The 13,314-nt window shown below is 45.4% G+C and overlaps 1 pseudogene; it reads left to right on the top strand.

The window, feature by feature from the left end:
- The first annotated feature begins 5,283 nt into the window (after nucleotides 1-5,283).
- LOC139002087 (uncharacterized) lies at nucleotides 5,284-11,360 on the top strand (annotated as a pseudogene).
- Nucleotides 11,361-13,314: the final 1,954 nt, after the last annotated feature.

The following is a 13,314-nucleotide window of genomic DNA, read 5'->3' on the forward strand; positions in this document are numbered from 1 at the left end:
GAGGCAGAACAAGATGGGAAAATGGACAAAAAATAGAGGGGGAAAATAGAAAACAAATAGGAAGGTGGTAGAATTAAAGCCAACCATATCAACAATCACAATAAATGTAAATGGGCTAAATATTCAAATAAAAACAGAGATTGTTATATTGGATAAAAAAAAAGCAAGACTCAGCTATATGCTATCTTCAAGATACCAACTGTAAATATAAAAACACAAATAGGTTCAAAGTAAAAGAATGGAAGAAAATACTCCGGTAGTCAAAAGAAAACTGGAGTAGTTACATTAATACCAGACATAGTAGATTTTAGAGAAAGAATACTGCCAGAGATAAAAAGAGTAATATAATAATGACAAAGGTGTCAATTCATCAAGATAATATAATAATCCAATAATCCTAACCATTGTATATTTCATAATAGAGCTTCAAAATACATAAAGCAAAAATTGATAGAACTGCAAGGAATTATAGACAAATCCACAATTATTGTTGGAGATTTTAAAACCTCTCAACAACTGATGGGACAACTGAATAGAAAAAATCCCATCCAAGGTGCAGGAAAGGAGTGAGGAGGAGATTAATTAACAATCCTTGAGGGCAGATAATCAGCCCAAATGTGAAAACAGGGTTGATGAACTCAGTAACTCTGGGGCCAAGGGTTAGGAAATATTTGGTAAATATGAAGCTCTCTTACTACTAACTATAATTAGGTCAGAAGATTTCCAGCTTCCAGAATCTCAGCCATCCTTCCTATTTTTATATAAACAATCTATAACAGGAATATTGTTGCTCTTTGATCATACAAGACCAATCTGCAGCAGAATCTTTTGAATTTTATAAAATCAAACTGAGAGAACAGTCTACAACAGAGAGGAGACCAGCTTTTTAGTCTAGTCCTACATGCACTCTGAGTGACTCTGAGCATAGAAGGCTGAAACAAGGAAATGATGTAAACCACCATAATTAGAGGTAGTGAAGAATGGGCAGAGCTACTGAGGAGACAATCCTTCTATCTACCCATCATCCATCCATCCATCCATCATCCCTCTACTTACTTATCTACTGTTCAACATTTATCCTTCATCTGTCTATCCATCCATCCATCCACTCACCCATTCACTAACTAGTAGTCACTTAGTAGTCACTAACACTCTGGTTCAGGGAGTGGAGGTGGGGGACAGCTTCACTTGTGGCTTCTTGATCTTTGGTCCTATTGAAAAGTAACTAGATTTTATATCTTATTTGCCTTCAGGAGAAATTACCATCATTGTACCTTGGGGGCACTCTGGAAAAAAGGTATCCTGTTGCATGAAACCATGATCTATTCTGTCAACTCAAGCCTTCTCAGATCAGGCCCTACAGCACTGGGTTTCCAGGAATTAGGGCAGAGTGAGAGACACACCTTCGTTGAATTGTGCTGAATGAAGGGAGAAAGAACCGTCAGACAAGAGGCTCTTCTCTAAAAAAGGAACCAGAGATGGGTGGGAGTGGGGGTTCACTTCTTTCCCTCTATTTCTCCCATTCCTCCCTTGTTTCCGTTTTTCCTACCTTCTCCACTCAAGAGTATAATTTGGTCCTTAAGAGCCAAACAGTTGGCAGATCTGTGAACTTCTCTTAGAAATGCTGAAATAAACTCCACGTGAGAGGGAATTTGGAGTTCCCAAGACAACATCAGCTTTGGAGTCTAGGTTCAAATCTCAGAACTTAGAAGATGTATAACATTAAGTTATTTTACTTCTCAAGTCTTGGTTTTCCCATCTGTAAAGTGAGAATAATACCAACCTTGTAGGAGGGATTGAGAGGGCTAAACAAAATAATGCACTTGTGGGCATTATATTTTCCAGGCTACAGCCTTAGTATCTAAAAAAGAAAATCTAACTTTATTTTTCTGTATTTTAACTTTAAACACTATCCTGAGCTCCCATTTTGCCTCCTGGTTAAATATAAATAAACAACAATAACAAGACAATAGTCTATTCCAGGCAAATGCAGACAGTTGAAGGTGTTTCTTAGTCATTTTGGTTTTAAACTACTCAGTCAAGTAAGTATTTTCTCGTCTCTTTTCTTCTGGGGTATCTGTCCTCCTTTATCCTGAGGGCTTAAATGTTATCACCATAGTGGATGAAGACACCTTCCCTGGTGTATTCCCTGAAATGTGATCCATCTTACCTAGGCTTTGTTCCAGAATATCGTGGCATCTTTCTCTACAACAGGGCTTATTTTCTCTTGGAAATTCTGATTCTTACAAATCCAAGCTCTGATTTGTTCACTCAAAACTATTCCGGGCCCTGAGTTCAGCATGTACCTACACATCGCTGGTACTGTTCTGCCTTTCCCAGAGAGTGAGGCCTTGTCGTCAGTATCCCTGAAGCCATTGCATTGAGAAACCTGGACTGAAAGCTTAATTTATTTTTCATTTTAAAAATCAGATAAAATATTGATTATCCCAGTAACTGAGATTCATTTGCTTAAAAAATGGCGATAGTAAGTCCCTATATTACTGTGAGGATAAGATGAGAATGCAGGCAGCGTCCAGTGGAGGGAAGCACTTAATACATGCTGATAGGATTTCTCTGTTTTCCTCAGCTGGTCCCGAAGATAATGTTCAAAGCTTCACCTTTTCCTTCATTTGTCTTACACTGTCTGGTGGGATATGGCTAAAAAACAGATACTAAGATGTTTTTAAATGTCAAGTTAAGACAAGTTAGGACTTGCTCTCCCACAGTATGAGAGCAAACTGTAGTCCAGGATCAAACGCAATTGTTTTTCTACTTTTCAAAGCTGCCAGAATTCCCTCAGGGGGGTGCAGCTGGTAACTGTGGGGACAGACTTAGAATTGGAATGATATCATCATCACAGCTCACGCTAGACCCCAGTCTGATGAAGATACCATTTAATCCACCTTGTCTGAAAAGAAAGGAAGAGCCGAAAAGCCATGCCGATGGGCCGTGCAATCCACTTAAATATCAAAAACTCACTACCTGTGGAGCGTCTTCAAAGGCCAGTGAAGTTGCAGGGGATGGGGCTCATGCCAGAAATCACAGTGGGAAGCACTTGGTTGATTCCATGGCGCTGCCACGGACATAATTTCACATCACCCTTTGATGGAGGCCCGGTGCTTGTCCACACCGAGCACCTGGGGCCTGCACCCTCCGCATCCTTTAAACGTCCATTTGGAGAGCATGACATTAGCTTTGGGAGGAGGGCGGAGCACTGTGAGCTCAGGAAGTAGCCCATCAGTGGCCATTGGGATTCGGTTGTGCCACCCTCTGCAAAACCCCCAACCAATGTGGAAGCCGCAATGCGTTCAGGGAAACACCCACGCAGGGCCCCAGGGCATCCGCCCCACTAAGGCCCAGACAATGGGGAGGCTGTTGTGCTGTGCCCATGGCCTTGGGGATTTGTCTCTCCTCTGCCTGCCCTGGAGGAACAGTTGCTCCTAAGATGGTGGACAGCAGGAGACCCACGTTTTGAGCCACAGATGTCTGAAAGGGAGCTCTGGTCTGCAGATCTGATAGGTGGGAATGGTCCTGAGGGTGGTTCCTCTCAGGGCTTGGGGCCAGGTGCTCAACAGCCTCATCACGGGTGTTCAGGCTGGTGCCCTCAGCAGAGGCAGAGGCAGGCAGCCAGCCAAACCAACCCAAATTATCACGACTACCATTTACAGAGTACCTGTCTCCAGGCACTAAGTAGTCTGCCTGTATTAACTCGTTTAATCCGCACAACACCTTGCATTGGTTTTATTATTCCCATTTCACAGATAAGGACACTGAGGCTTAGTGAAGAAATTTCCCAAAGGCACCCAGCAGACAGTGTGGGACCAAGGGCTTCTATAAAGAGTCTGCTTACAGAAAGTCAGAGGGTGCTGCCAGGCCATTGCCTAGGGACCCTTATTTCACACCTGGGGTTTTCATACCTGCAAGCACTATCACCTAAGATTCTACAAAACGCACTGTGTTCCATGTCCATCGGGGCAACGCGCAGCCTGGCATGGCTCACTCGCACAGTCTGGGTCTCCTGGTCCAGGCCTTCTGCACACCTTCTGGAGGCCTCTCTGTGGTTATGGGACTGAGTCTGGAAAGTGCCCTGGGCTATTTGTCAGATCTTTGCCTCTTTCAGCAGCACAAGGAACTCGGTTGGGGGATGTGCAGGAAGAAATATGATTCTTCACAAGGCCTATCAGCTCTGGGTATCAGCGGAAACAACCCCCTGGGGCTTAGCAGCTCTTGGGAACCAAGGCCTCTCTCGTCTATAGTTCTGCTTCAGGCTTCCCGAGTTTTCCTTGCAGAGAAGGAGAAACACAGTGGATGCCTCCCTCCCAGTCCTGGTGGTTTTTAACCCTCTTGGAAGACAGAGAGAGCACATCCTGGAGGGGCTAGGGTTGGCGGGGGGCGTGTGGAACCGGAGATCCATCAACCGGACTCATGCTGGGTCCTGGCTGGGTCAGGCGGGTCAGTGCACAGGAGGAGACTGCACCCCAGCACGCAGGGACAGTGAGTGAGGGCACCTGAGGAGAGGAGGGGCCGGGGTGCACGAGGGTGAAACTGAAGATGAGAGAGTGAGGCAGGTGGGTGGGCAGGAGCCAGGTGGAGCAGGAGCTGTGGGAATCAGCGGGCTCCAGGTGGAAAAGAAGCGATAGGGGGCCAGGAGTTTGGCTAGAGGCGACAGGGGCAAGTGGAGTTAGCTTGCTGGGCCCATGGATTCATCAGAGTTAAGAGAGAGACAGGCCAATCCACTTGTTCACTCCTCTGAGGCATAGTGTACAAGTTAAACTAAAAACCTTACAGGATTCAAAACAAACTTTTGCACACGCTGGTCTCCACTTTCCTTTCCAGCCTCACCTCCACCAGTTCCCTCTTTAGTGGCCCCTCTCTCCCAGCCAAAAACTCGTGTTCCTGCACGTGCTCGCTCTCCTCCCTCTGGCTGACGAAGTGCCGCTGTCTGCCTGTGGAAATCCTGCTCCTCTGACCTGAAGAGCTCCCACCAGGAAGGATATTGGAAACATAGTTATCAAAAACGTAAATTAAGATAATAACAAGGCATCCAAGATACCTATGAAATCAGCAGATTGGAAAAACCAAAAAAAAAAAAAAAATACCCAATGCCAACACAATTGTGTCAAACAGGTACATCTACTGCCGGGGACATTGTAAATGGGTCCAATATTTTGGGGGAACCATGGAGCAATATATTTCAGGGTAGAGAAATGTTCTTGCCCTTTGACCCCCACCAATCTTATTTTGCAGAGCTAACAAAAGGATATTAAAGAAGAAATAAGCTACATGCATAAAGATACCCCTTATACCGTAATTTTTAACTATGAAAAAACTGGAAATAACCCATTTACCACACAACAGGGTACTGAAAAGGAAATTACATTCACGAACAGATGGAAATTATGATGAAAACTAGCAAAAGGAAATGCTTATAATGCTTAGGAGAGCACAAAATTGTATTATGATTATACTATAAAAATCACGTAAATGTATGAATAAGGATGTAAGAGAACACAGAGAAAGGAAAATCAGTACTTATTAGGGTATTATTTTTATAGAACGTTGTTGATGTAATAAAAGTCCCCTATAGTAAATGCTACCCTTCCTTTAAAACCCCTGATTCACCTTATTCCTACTTGGCTTGTGGTCCTTATTGCATTATGCTTTGAATGTAATTATTGTAGTGTACTCATTTAAGTCCCCTTTGGACTATAAAACTCTTCAAGAGCAAGGACTCTGTTTTACTTTTCTTTGTCTCATCTGAGGACTGGAATTTAACTGGCACATAGCAAATGGTCAATAAATATTTATTCTACTGCTAAGGATTATATTATGCTTAAAAATAAAACTCAACAAATTACTCTCCCTACTCTCTTGTCTCTTCAAAAAGTACTTAGATAAATAGATAACTATGCTATTTTCAAAGGCTTTCTGGAAAGGGAAATTCACATTTTAAAAGCACTTTGGAGCCGCCTGCTGAAGCCAGCACTTCTTTGTGTGAGGCGGGGGTAGGGGTGCTGGGGGTGGAGGGAGGTGAGGGTAGAAGGGTTAGCAGTGGGGTGGGGTGGGGTGGGGCTCTGGCCAGCACCATGTATGGTCCCTGGACGACTGGCGCTGTGCTCAGCCCATGCCCGAGTTCTCAGCCAAGGGCATCGACCAGCACATGGTTAACCTGGACAAGTACCAGGGCTTCGTGTGCATTGTCACCAAGGTACCTTGTGGCTTCCCAATGAGGCAAAACAGACGTAAAGTACACTCAGGTGGTCGACCTGCGTGCTGATATGCTGAGTGCTCTTTATGGATCTTGGCTTTCCCTTGCAACCAGTTTGGGAGCAGGAGGCAGGGATTCCTGCCGAGATCAAAGGGTTCGCTGCTGGCTATAATGTCCAATTCGATAGCAAGATCTGTGCGGACGGGGATGACGCCCACCCGCGTGGAAGTGGATGAAAGTCCAGCCCCAGGGGAGGGGCACCTGGGGAAACGCCATTAAAGGGCACTTCAACAAGTTCCTTATTGACAAGAGAAGTTGCGGTGAGGTGGTACGGTTCCATGGAACAGCCCCTGATCATAGAGAAGGACCTGCCCTGCTTCCTCCAGCTCCACAAGTGTGCACCCCAAACAGAGCCCATCATCTGTGCCCCTTGGAGCCTTCCACCGGCACCCATGACAGTCTATCTAAAAACCAGCCGGCTGGTGGGGCAGACTTGAGAACTTGGTGTGCACCCCTCTGCCTGGACTGGCTCGCAGCTCGCAACCCCACCCCTGGCTGCCTTGTGGGAATACAAATTGAGGGATGGGTGGGGGGAGTTAGCAATCTGGAGATAAACATAGATGGGGCAATGCAGGCTTTGGAAATCTACTTGGAAATCTACTGAGGCTCTGGGGAAGTACTCATCTTTGCCTATTAAGACAACAAGACTTTAAAGATTTGGGCCTTACTGAGGTTTGCCCCTTGGGGCCACTGGATCCCTGCCAGAAGGAAAACTCCTTGCCATGCCTACTGGGAGCCCTAAAGCTGCTGGGCCTAATCAGAGCCAGTCTGGTATGAGCCTAAGCACCAGGGTTGGTGAGGGGACAGGAAATGGGATCACACCGCAGAAGTTCATCCCTCTCAAAGAGAATAACGGGACTTGGTCGAGAAACTATTTCTAAGTACCAGGTTTTACTGACTGCCAGTCATGCTATGCACATCACCTGAAGCTTCTGTTTTACAGGTAACAACTTCACGTTCAGAGCTATTATATGACTTATCCAAGGTCAAATAGCTAGTGAGGGCCAGGTCAGGAGCCCAAAGCAGCCACAGCAGGACCCTACTCAGCATGCCTTGCAACTCATTCTAAACACCCACACTTTGTTTGATTCAGGGGTCCTCAAACTTTTTAAACAGGGGCCAGTTCACTGTCCCTCAGACCATTGGAGGGCCAGACTATAGTTTAAAAAAAAACTATGAACAAATTCCTATGCACACTGCACATATCTTATTTTGAAGTAAAAAAAACAAAACGGGAACAAATACAATATTTGTATTTGCATGTGGCCCGCGGGCCGTAGTTTGAGGACCCCTGCTTTGACTGTTTGTCCGGGATGATGAAATCGTCCTTTTCCTCCTTCCTTTTTTCTTTTTCTAATTTTCAGAAGGTCGGTTAGATTTTTTCCAGGATCATGGTGAGGGAGCAGGTAAATTCTTGCATATATAAATGTCTCCTTTCTTGCAGCTGCAACTCAGACTTTTCACACCTACCTTATACATTTTTTTTCTTGTTTTCAGCCTGATTTTGCTCCATGCTCTTTGAATCACTGTGGTCATCAGTCATTTTCTCTTTAAGAAAATCACACACTCCCTTTTTATCAGTGCCTTTTCCTGATACTTGAGTATAGACATCATTTCTAGGACCTGTTTTCTTTAACTGAATACATATTGAGGATAAGGTTTGAACCATAATATATACATTTTAAAGGAAAAGCAGTTGCTTAGATCTTAAAGGCAATTGCTTTCTTTGGGTGTCCTCCATACATAGGGTACGGATGAGAAATGGGCTTTTAAGAGGATAAGTAGCAGACAGCCTAAGAATTTGCAATAGCAATGTTAGGCAAATAAAACGTGCATACATCAAAAATATATGCGGCCTCTCCCAGTACCTAATCAGTGTGTGAGAAGTATGCATATTAAAGCACTTTTGTTATGAAATATGCCCAGTCTACACAAAGGATAGAAAATAATATCAAATAGCCGTACGCCACCATCTAACTAAAGAAAGAGTATTGTAAATGCAATGAGAGCCCCTCCCAACCGCATCCTCCTCCCTCCTTCCCTCCCCAGAGGGAATCCCTGTCCCTAATTGGCATTGATCGCTCCTGTGAATGTCCATATTTAACATGTAACTTTGCAGCTTTACAATTTTCTGTAAAGGGAACCATCTGCAGGCACCTACAATCTGCTTTCTTTGCTCACCGTTAGGTTTTTGAGGTTTATCGATGTTGGTGTAGGTGGTAAAACACTGGACTTTGCTCTTGGAACAGTGAGATACTCACCTCACGAGAGTTGAGTACAGGAACCGGGACCATTCGAGGGGACAGGGGAACATTATGTCCCATTTCACACTCAGAGCATGCAGAAAGTCACCTGCCCTGCTTCCCTTTTGTCCTCTCCCTCCTCCATCCTCCCAGTGCAGGTATGTTACATGTGTGTACACAGGTGACCCCACTGTAACATGATGCCTTAGACTGCAAAGCAGAAGTCAGAGTCTGTGTTGTGTATCTCAGTGTTATCCAAGAGAAATGTAATGAGAGCCACACATCACTTGAAATGTTCTAGCAGCCATATCTTAAAAAGTAAAAAGAAATGGGTAATTTTAACAACATATTTTAACCTAATAGATCTAAAATATTATCATTTCAATATATAATCAGTATAAAACTATTCCTGAATAGTTTCACCCACATTTTTTTCATACCAAGTATTCAAAATCCGATGTGTACTTTACAGTTATAGCATGCGTTAGTTTGCACTGGCCACGGTTCAGGAGCTCAGTAGCCACATGTGGCTAGTAGCTACTGTATTAGGCAGCACAGATGTACCTTTATAATCTGGCCTGCAGACACACACTGAGCAATCCTTGGTGTGTCAGCAATCACATCAATGAGCGAACACTGTGACCGTGTCCGTACCCAGCCGAGAGCCTGGAGGAAGTCTTTGCACAGGGTCTCTGGGCTGCCAGGATGGTGTAGGGGAGCCTGCGGGAGGCTCAGCACTGCAATCCCCGTCCATGATCTTAGGAAGGTCCCTTGGCCTCCTAACCTTTGGGGCCTCAGTTTCCCTCTCTATAAAACGTGAGGGCACATTGGAGTTGTTTTAAGGGCCCTAGTAGCATTGATGATCCTGAGCTTTCTGCCTCCCATGGCCAGGCTCCCTTGAAGGGAGGACAGTGCTGGTCCTTGGCTGAAGGAATGGCGGCTGTTTGTCTTCCCAACATAGAGCACCGCGAGCCTCTCATTAGACACAGACTCCCGCGTGTTCCACGGAGCCTAAGCGTCCCCCTTTGCTCCTTTAGGAGAACCACGATTCCTCCCCGGGCCAGTCTGGCACCACAGAAGTCCACAGTTGGGAAGAACCACAGACCAACTCCCCTGGGTGGCATGGTCCAGGCGGCGCTTTATTTAGATGAATGTTCACAGGGATGCTACAGTTCTGTCTGGGCATATGATTATACGGTTTGCATGCCTTGTCTTACGGGAAGTCAAGAGCACTGACTGCAAATCCCAGCTCACACCAAATTTACTGTGCCCTGCCTTGGTTTCCCCTTTTCTCAGATTGGCAGTCCAGCTGTTACGTAAGGTATGAGGGTTCTATCCCAAATCCCCTTTTAAAGAAGCATGAGCCTTTACTCTAAATGCAACATAAGTCCAAGTTTGAAGTACCTCTGGGCTGAAAGCAGCTCTGAAGTCAGGAGGGATCTCAGGCTCCATCCTCCTTTCTTCTTGAAGACCCAGTGGTCTCAGGAGGACATGCCGCCAGAGCCAGCCTGGGAGAGCTGAGGACAAGGACGAGAAATGGTACCTTTTATTTCACTCATCAAGACATTACTGAGAGAGAGGCGGGTGAGTGTATCCCCGGGCAGAAAGGATAGCTCTCGGTTAACATTTTCTATCCCTTTGGAGGGGGCACCAAGGGAACAGTCTCTCAGTCACTGCTCCTTGATCATGGGGGGAGGGAGAGGAAGGCTCTTTCTAATGGGAACCTCTATCAACAGTCAGGAGGGGCCACGTGTCAGGGCATCTTGAATCTTGGCAGGTCGTCATTGGAAGTAAATCTAAAGTTAATGCAGTCCGGCTGGCGGGGCTCAGTGGTTGAGCATCAATCTATGAACCGGGAGGTCACGGTTTGATTTCTGGTCAGGGCACATGCCCGGATTGCAGGCTCTATCCCCAGTGTGGGGTGTGCAGGAGGCAGCCGATCAATGATTCTCTCTCATCATTGATGTTTTTTTCTCTCTCTCCCTTCTTCTCTGAAATCAATAAAGGTATATTAAAAAAAAAATAAAGTTAATGCAGTGCTGCCCGCATCATCTCTTTAAAGAGACATCATCATCCATACACCTTGCAGGCTCATTCAGAATTTACCTTTTCTCTGAGAGTTCATTTTCCTGGACTGTCTTTGGTTCCATCCTCTCAGGGCTGTGACATTTATTTTAATTTCAAAAGTCATTTAGAATTCAGGCCTGAGCTCTGCTGCCTTTGTCTGCACTGCAACCACACCGCCTTACACGAATAGGCTACTTCCCTGTTATAGGGCACAGCGAGGCCACGCGTGTGCTGCTGGCTGACCAGGGCAGAGCTGGAAGGAGGCAGTGGTGACCAAGGAGACCGGGCTGCAGGGCTCACTCAAGGCCTCCTGTCTATGCAGGCAACTCCCCAAATTTCAGGATGGAGGCCTCACTCAGGCCAATGCCATCCTATGACTTCTGGGCCCCGCTGGGCTGAATGGGAAGGACAAGTGGGAGGCAGCCCTGGTGCACGTTCTGAATAACGCATGAAGGACATCCATTGCAAATACATCACCCTCATCTACACCAACTGCCAGGCGGGCAAGGAGGACTATGTGCAGGAACTGCCGGGGCCCCTGAAGCATTCTGAGACCCTGCTGTCCCAGAACCAGGGGGCCAGGCCTTCATCGTGGGCAACCAGATGTCCTTCGTGGACTACGGCCTGTTCAACCTGCTGCCAAATCTCCAGGTCCTGGCCCTGGCTCCCTCCCCCTGCTCTTGGCCTACGTGGCATGCCTCAGAGCCCAGCCCAAGCTCAAAGCCTTCCTGGCCCTCCTCGAGCACATGGACCTTCCCATCAATGGCAACAGGACACAGTGAGGGCTTGTGGCAGCCTCAGCAGGAGGCTGGGTCTGCCTTCCTCTCTTTCCCCAGGAACAATAAGTAATTTATTGTTCCAACAGAGGAAAAAAGTAATTTAGAATTCGTTAAATTCAAAAAGTTACACACATACTAATCTGGTAAAAAAAAATATTACAAAAGTGCATTCAACAAAAAGTGAATGTCCATTCCATCTGAGTCAAACACCAATCTGCAACCAGTTTCCTGTGTGTTATTTCAAAGCTATTCTATACATAAAAAGATATATTTTCAGGCATTAATAAAAAGGTGTACTATTTAATTTTAAAGCTATTTTAACTCAAGGTAGAAAGGTAGAAACCTGTGGATTAAAAAAAGCAAGAAAAAAAAAAAGAGAACGAGAAAGGCTTGGGGTGTAATTTTTTTAAATGATGTGTTGATGTGTTGAGTTTAAAAATATTTTGATGAGTTTCAAATGATGGAAAACAAGATGCCGTGAATCATGGACTGTCCCAAATAAACTGGCTAGCATGATTATATATTTTTGTGTTCACTTGGCAAGGACATCTTAATGAGTTTACATAATAATATACAGAGAACAGAAGCCACCAAATAAACTGGAGTGAGTAGAGAGAGCCGGGAAGGGGCAGAACTCAGACCGCCTCAAGAACTACCACTTAGAGGTGTCGAGAAGGAAAAGGTGAAAGACCGGAGAGGGCGGTGAGCCAAGCTGTAGGCCAGTGCTTCCCTGTAGGATACTCTGCAGTGATAGATCTGACCATGCTCTGCACTGTCCAACAGAATAGCCACTGCTGCTACTGAGCAGTTGCAATGTGACTAGTGTGACATAGGGATTAGCTTTTTTTTAAAATTCCATTTAGTTTTAATTCATTTGAATTTGAATAGCCACCTGGGTTAGTGGTTACCATATTATACAGTGCAGATCTGGGATTCCTGACATCTTTGGGAGCATCAGTGAGCACTGAGGAGAATAAAAAGGAGGGAGAGAATAAATGAGGGGAAAGAAAAAGTAGAAGAGAAGGAAGGGATGGAGAGGAAGAGTGAGAAGAAAGAGGAGCCATCAGGTCTTGCCAGAGGAGAAGGAGAAGGAGAAGGAAAGAGAATAAAAATAAAAAAATGGACAATTACAAGAACTGAGGGAAGGAGATGGGAAAAGAGAAAGACACAGTGGAAAGGCACAGACAGCTGAGAACAACTATCTTAGGTGACGAAGAGTGACCTTGGACTTGGAAGGGGGCTTCCCACCACCTCTGGCATTTATTCGGGGGGTCTCTGCGACAGCAGCACTGGAACGTGCTCTGGAGGGCTAACTTCTGGAACAACATCCCACCCACATTGACCTTGCGAGGCCTTCGGACCTTAACTAATCTGTGAAGGGGGCAGGGGTCACTATCCCAAGGACCCCTCCACCCTGACGTGCAAAATAAACTACTCCCAGGAAGACCCACAGATTTGATATACCACTAGGTGTCACCATGAACCAAAATGAATTTTTATTTTTTATTTAATTTTGTATCCTATGATGTTGATTTCTTCTTTGAATTTACATCTGATCTACACATTTTGTTTGATATTTTCTCACTTTGTCACACCAAAAGCAAAGTGGTATGCTCTGGGACTCACTAAACAGGGATCCTCATTCCAGTTTGGTTTATTTTTCTTTCCAGTTAAAACTCTGCTAATGCCACAAACATGATGTGTATGCATGCGCACGCACTCACTCGCCTGCTTGCCATTCATTGAACATTCACTGTGTGCCAGGCAGGGGCCTCATGTGTGGCTGTGTAAGCTGTACACTGAACAACTTCAGGGAAAACTGCTCACATGGACCTCAATGAGGTTGTTCAGCTCAGCAGCTCTGCAAGGCTCTGGTCTGGGCCATGGTCCCGGCTTTTTCCTTCCTCTCTGTTTTCTCTCTTAAGAGAGAAGGTTAGTCTAAAACTTTCTTTGTAAT

This window comes from Myotis yumanensis, unplaced genomic scaffold, assembly GCF_028538775.1.
Source record: "Myotis yumanensis isolate MYYU_CA2020_CCGP unplaced genomic scaffold, mMyoYum1.0.hap1 SCAF_1, whole genome shotgun sequence".
NCBI lineage: Eukaryota > Metazoa > Chordata > Mammalia > Chiroptera > Vespertilionidae > Myotis > Myotis yumanensis.